The following is a 7,328-nucleotide window of genomic DNA, read 5'->3' on the forward strand; positions in this document are numbered from 1 at the left end:
TTGGAGTTGGAGCCTTAGGATGGTAATTAGGTCATGAGTGTGTTGCCCTCATGGTGGGATTAGTGTCCTAACCCTAATGAGTGTCCTAAGAAGAGTCACCAGAGAGATGACCTCTTTCTACCATGTGCAGTCATCTGCAAACCAGGAGGAGAGTTCCCACGAAAAACTAAATCAGACAGCACCTGGATCATGGACGCCCCAGCCTTCAGAACTGTGAGAAATAAATGTCTGTTGTTGAAGCCGCCCAGTTTTATGGTATTATGAGTATGTTATAGCAGACTGAGCAGAGGAAGATAGACACTGAGCCTCACGCTGAAATGGAAAAATAGTGAATTATGAAGACTGTTACTCCAAGCCCTTTGCAAAAGGAGATAAAAAATGTCCAAGGCTGCTCAGTACGTACTGCTCAGGACCCGTTTCTCAGGTGCATGTGAGGCTGCACTTTCCCACTGAGACACCTAGTGGTGGGTAGTTTATCTGAAGATGAAAGGAGACCTGTAGGCTCAGTGTTTTGCATTTTAGCTCATAGAAGGTACAACTGGGCCTCTGCCCATAACTCAAGGACCTTTGTATATATTAACTTCTCTTTAAATCATCCCACTGAAGAATAAAGAGAAAACAGAACATGTAAACAAATCGCCCTGGGTCAAATTCAGGACCATATGCCCTCATCTCCAGGTTCTCATCCTAACTGACTACTAATTGACTCACTATATTTTAATTTTAATTATTTTTAATTAATAATTTTAATTATTAATAATTAGATAATAATTGTAATTATTAACTCTCATGTTCCTTTTTAAAAATCATTCATTTATAAAACAAAATATCATAAGGCATTATCTGAATCTTTGGATTTGTTTCTGTGCGACTAATAGTTGCTTAATAAATATTAAATGTAATTGAGTTACATATACATATACATAAGTTATCATGAGAAAAGATATAATAAGGCCCTAAAGAGAAGAACATTATAATATGAATCAAAATGCATTGAGGTCTGAAGTTACCAAGATTATTCAAAAACTATTGTCCTCTAGAAGAAATCCCTTAAAGAATTAAGTCACCAATAAAAAGGCTCTGATTTGACAAAAATACGAGTATATACGTGGGAAAAGTAATTCAACTNCCACGTTTGCTGAATTGCTTGTATTGCCGTCTCTTTACATAATGGATTTTTGCTTATGCGGTTACATGCATTAGAATGAATGTGTAACTTTAAATATGGAAACAGTAGTGTAGCATTAGGAGCAGGAAGTCTGGTGACAGTTTTGCCTGACTTTAAATCCTAGTCCTATAATTTCTAACTGTGAAAACTTGGATAAATACCCTAGCCTCCGTGTGCTGTTTCATCTGCAAAATGAGGATCATATTAGCAAATACCACACAGAGTGTTTATAAGGATTAAATGAGTCAGTATTTGTAAAAGCACTTGGAATGGTGCCTGGAATGTAACTAGTACTCAGTAAGTGTTTATTTCAGCATGCAAGTAAAGCAGGGAATTTCTCTTCCTGATGACAAATTTTAAAAAGACAAAGAGAAACAAGTGCAGATATGTATGATTGCTATCTATTAACCAATGGACTTTGTCGATCTGCACACTTGAGTGTCTGGGTAGCCAATGCTGTCACTTTTTTAGGGACTGAAGATTGAAGCCCTAGGGTGGATCTGAGTTGAGCTTGAATTGGGTACTCAGTTCCAGGCAGCCATGTGAAAAACCTGTTTGGTTCTATGCCTTCTATCAAGGAGACTCTAGCAAATCTGCAGATGGCCACCTTGACTTCATCCATATAAGAACAGCATAGAGGACAGGCTACATCAAGTTCTGAACAGTAAGAAAGGGAAAGTCTGGAGTAAATCATTTCACCCTTCTCCACAGCCCAAAGGGAGAGCCTAAGACCAATAATATTGAATTATGATTTAACAAATTTTAGATTGTAAGATTTTTGCTTATTAACCTGGTAAAACTTATTGATCTGAATAATGTGTGTCTAGGAGGCCCAGTCTGTCACTATGCAAAAGTAATTTAGGTGAAGGAATACACCCAAAGATTATTGCAGTCTTTTTTTTTAACTTTAGGCTCCTTTTCAGAAAAGCCGTCAGGTGTCTGTGGCATATCTAGGTGGTGGAAAGGACAGAAGGTGGGAGCACTTTGGGTCTAAATAATAGATTCACTGTGTTATGTCTATCAAGAGGCATAGATATGTCTTGTTCTCCAGGAAGTTATGGTCTTGTCAGGGAGATCATTAAATCATCAACTTATTCATTTATTTAATCATTCAACAAATATTCAGTGTTTCCTATGTATAAAACATTGTGCTCATTACTATGGGGGAATACCTATGATGCAATAATAAAAACAGCACAGAAGTGAGAGCCAAGTTAAATGAAACACACTATGACACACTAGAAGGATTTCCAAAAGAAAGTTCTGAGCAATTAGCAGAGCCCTTGTGAAGGAGGTGGGCTTGGCCTTGGAGCAAGAGTAAGTGGGTGGAAAAATGGGGGGGGTGCATTTCTCTGGAAAAAACACAAAGGAGCAGACAGTAAGCAGGCATAGTGGAGACACCATGAGAGATGAATTTGCATAGAGAAGACACTATACCCTGCCACTCAACAGTTGTTAACAATAGTGACAATTAATTTTGATTATCGATTCTCCTATTCCACAGATAAATAATAATACCCAGACATCGAAGAAAAGAAAGAAAAGAGGAGACATAAAAAATAACTGCTGGAGAATCGTCTCAAACTTAGTAGCACTCTGGAGTCGTTTCAATGTAAAAAATATATACTTTCATTGACGTCGTATTTCACAGCAACAAACTAACTCATCTTTAATAGGTAGATGGAATGTTAACTCTAACTGTGACATATAAAAAATCACCAATAGTTATTTTTTAATTACAGACGGGTTTCTTAACTTATTTTTGTAACCTTTTTATTGTTTAATGTTGGTTTATAATACAAGAGAGGTACTGTCCCTCAGATGTTGGGGGCGGGTTTCTGTAGCATTGATGTCTGGGCCACTGGCTTTGTGACAGTAATTCTCAGCTGGAATTATATAAGCCGTATTCAAGGGGAGAATCTAAAAATGTAGTAGAAGGAGAATTTTTTCCCTTGAAAAAGGAAAAATGTTGAATTCCATAGCATGTAAACCTCTGTTTAAAAGGCAGGCATTTCTTCCACCTGTACTGACACCCCCAGTGTTCTTATATTAAAAATTTACAAAGGAAGGAGATAAAAGCACAAAGATGTACAAAAATGAAGTAATTTGAATTTCCATGCAAAATATTGTAAGTATTTTTAAAATTGTGTAACAGGCAAGTGGTATATGCAAGCAGATCCTGAAGAAGTGCCTTTGTTAAAGCTAAAATAATATATATTTTTAAATTTATGGAATATATTTTTAATTTATTTTGTTAGCACTTTTAAAAATGTACATATTGCTTTGTAATTGACACTATACATTTCTTAATAAAATCTCAAATTCAAAAACTTTTTAATGTAGTTAGTAGATGATTTTCAGCTACACACTCTTCTGAGGGACTTCACTTTTCTTCAGTTCTTTACCTGCCCTGATCCCTAAAGCCCATTGAATATGCCCCCCACCACACACACATTGTGCTTGTTACAGAGAGAATATTTGGGCACAGGAGGCTTCAGGATGCTTTCCAATCATTCTTTTCTTAAATCATGTCTCTAGTCCTTCCTTCTTTCAAAGGAGGCAAACAACAGATGCTAAGTCCGTTCTCCTATTCTTGAATGCCTGCTGCAAGCTAGAGCCACAGGCACCCTGTCACTGTCCCTCCACTCAGAATGCTCTGAAAACAACAAAGGAACAAGACAAACAAGTGAAGAAACAAAAACTCATTGACACAGACAATAGTTTAGTGGTTCAGAGGGTAATGAGAGAAGGGGATGGTTGATGAGAGTAGAAGGGATCAAATATATGATGATGGAAGAACTGACTCGTCTGGTTGGCAAACACACAATGTGATATATAGATGGTGTATTACAGAATTGTACACTTGAAACCTATGTAACTTTACTAACCATTGTCACGCCAACAAAATTTAATTTAAAAAAGGGTGGGGGAGGGGAGCATTTTCTCAATCCCTTAAGAGTTTGCTTCCCGGCAATTGTCATCAGTTTGGCTCAAATAAACTCTTATAAGTTTAAAAACAAATAAAAAAGAATGCCCTGAACAACAGTGGGAGAGGACACCCTAGCTGTAGCACCCAGCCCAATATAGAGCAAATAGGAAAACATCGGATTGTCCAAAATGGAAACTTTTTCCTGACCACTGCCCTGAGGGTTGGTGAGCAGTGATAGAATAGAGGAGATTCAATGTCTCTATATCCATCTTACCTGCCAACAGGTAAGAGGAAGCTTACATTATGTATCCAATAAGCATTTACAGAGCACCTACTGTATGTCAAGCCTTCAGCCAAGTACTGGGGATACAAAAGTGAATAAGACCAAGCTCTTTACCTAGAGAAGCCCNGGAGTTTATACTACAAATTTTGATGAACAATCGTAGAAGTCAGAACAAAAAGGGGAAAATTCCCTTGACTGAAAGACTATATATATTCAGGGAGAAATGACTGATTTGGGTCCACACAACCCTTGCCCACTGTTGATAATCTTTTTGACAAAATAATTGTAAACAATATAGACAGTCAACAACAAAACCCATAATAAAGCTAAGTGGTGTGATTCTCTAAACCAGAGGTCAGTCAACTTTTTCTGTAAAAGACACCAAATATTTTAAGTTTTTCAGGCCAGATGGTTTTTGTCTCTACTATTCAACTCTGTTGTCGCAGTTGCAAAAAGAACTAGAGACAATGCTGTCAACAAACGGTTATGGCTGTGTTCCAATAAGCTTAATTTACAAACACAGGCAGGTCGATAGGATTCGGCCTTCCAGCTATACTTGGCTGATCACCTGGTCCAAACTCCAAACATCTTTTCTAGGCGTTAGTCCCACATGAGGACAGGCCCCAGATCAAACTCTTAGATGCCATATTTCTTTGCTGCCCATGTATCTTCCTCAGCTTCCCACAGTCTGCTCCTTCTTTTATGTTCCTCCCTCCACCCCAACCATGAGTCTGGAATCCTCAGGCAGCCCATTCTCAGAAACCCTGACTGGCTCTATGGTTGAAAAAAGGAGACCTTAATGAGGCATGATTATAAAATGATTCTTAGGGGTTTATTATGTTTGTGGCAGGAAATACTTAGGGTGATTGCTTAACCCAGATATCATTACTGCTAAGAGTACGGATTCAACATAGGGGAGATACTTGGAGAACCTCAAGCATACCAGATGAGAAGTAGCTAATGGCTACCACCTGACTCACATAACGGTCACTTTTCTTAAGATGATTTTACATGTAAACAATGAGGGCTAAGCTATGAAGCAAGTTCCACAATAAAGTCAAGTAGGTGTGTAGCTTTCTTGCAAATCCAGGCTGACAATGTTATTAAGAAGAGGTGTCATTTGACAATAAAAGGAAAACTGCAGAATTTCTTATAATACCTTTCACAGTTAAGATAAGAGCAGGAAACTTTTTTCTAGAAGTTAAAATTGAATTATATATCAACAGTCACCATTTCTTCTGTAAAAGTTATAGAACTAGCTTGATGCCACAAGGTAGACACAAAAGGTAAGGAAAGGAATGTTAGCTGATGGCTTTAAGTGATGCCACACTGGTGACGACTCTGACTAACTGCCCATCAGGAAGCTCACAGGAAACAAATGGCACACTCAAACTAGGTAATTGTAGAAGAGCTTAACAAAGAAACTATTTACAAAGGGTATCAGTAGGGAAATCAACAATAATCACATGTTTTTTATTGTTTAAACTGTGCCACTTTTGAGGGTGAAAGGAAGCTTTATCAATAAATTTTGCCAGGACAGTGGGTATAAACTGGGCCTGGCCCAGCCTAGTTGTAACATTTAGAATAGAGCAATACCCTCTGGCTAGCAAGCAAAAGGAGCTATCACCCTTATGACTAAAATGACAATGAGACAAAATGGTTATCAGAACCTAGAATGCAGCACAATGAAAAAGGTCAAATAATGGGCTTGGGCCCTCAGGAAAGAAAAGCATCAAATCTATGAGGAACTAACACAAAAGGAGTTGATGAATTAAAACCTCAACCTCACTGTCCTTCAGCCTTCTAAACTTTGGCCAATATCTCCAGTTGGCTGAACCCAACCAGAAGCTGGAGGGCAAGAGAGACTTTGATGCAGTCCTTATGGGCCAGCTTCCCTGGGTTACGAAGCTGGATAGAGAAAGGTGGAGAGTGTATGTGGAGGGGAAAATAGAAGAGATCCAGCACTGTAAATATCCTTGCAAAGGTATCCAAAATTGGAACTATCCTTCAGCTCTGATCTCTTCTACAACTCTTTCGAAGCATTCTAAGAAAGCTCAACCCCTACCTTCTTTATAAACAGTCTTCTTCCTGTTCATATCCTATTCGATTGTAGGAAAACAGTTAAAGTAAGCAAGATCTTTTACCTCCAATTGACTGAGGGTAAGACTGGTTTTGTTGTTGTTGTTGTTGTTGTTTAATAAGGGAATGAGTACAAGCACTAGGTTCTCATGCATGTATTTAGCCTCCTTCACTCCTTAATTCAAAAATATCTGGCAATATTTTTCTTAGCTATATGCTGATTATGCAGGTATCACCAGCCTGGCAATAAAACTAAAAGGGATGTTTTTTCTCATTTGTCATAGAAGACTCCCTCACTTCACTTTCTGGTCTACAAATGTCCCCAAAGGATCTTAGAAGAAGTATGGAGTTTGGCAAAACCAATCAATAGTTCAGACCAACAGCAAGGCTGCTTGAGTACAAATGTATAATGCAAAATTAGTGGGCAAAATGGATATGTGCTGTAGTCATCCCAAACCACACACTGACCACTTCACATTATAGAAATACTATACCTGAGTATGAAAAATGAAGGTAGAATATCAAGAAAGAAAGAATGTTCACCTCTGCAAAGTGTGGCCCTTCCTTTCTGGATGAGTATAGGAAAAGCAAGAGGTGGAATGATTATATGATCAGCATCCTAGAGGATCTAGAACAATCATTTTACTTCCAGCGTTCCCCCTCCCCATACACACACACACACACACACACACACACACACAGCTTCTGGGGAAAGCCCATTGCTACATTTCCTAAAATATTACCAAGAGAAGATTGGTGAGGTGTCATCCACTTTTCTTACTCCATAGAAAGAGATCTCTCCCATTTCATTGACAACCTATCTGATATGCCTTCCAATGACTCTATGATTTAATAAGTTGAAAAAGAAA

The sequence above is a fragment of the Hipposideros armiger genome, unplaced genomic scaffold, assembly GCF_001890085.2.
Source record: "Hipposideros armiger isolate ML-2016 unplaced genomic scaffold, ASM189008v1 scaffold_1421, whole genome shotgun sequence".
Lineage (NCBI taxonomy): Eukaryota > Metazoa > Chordata > Mammalia > Chiroptera > Hipposideridae > Hipposideros > Hipposideros armiger.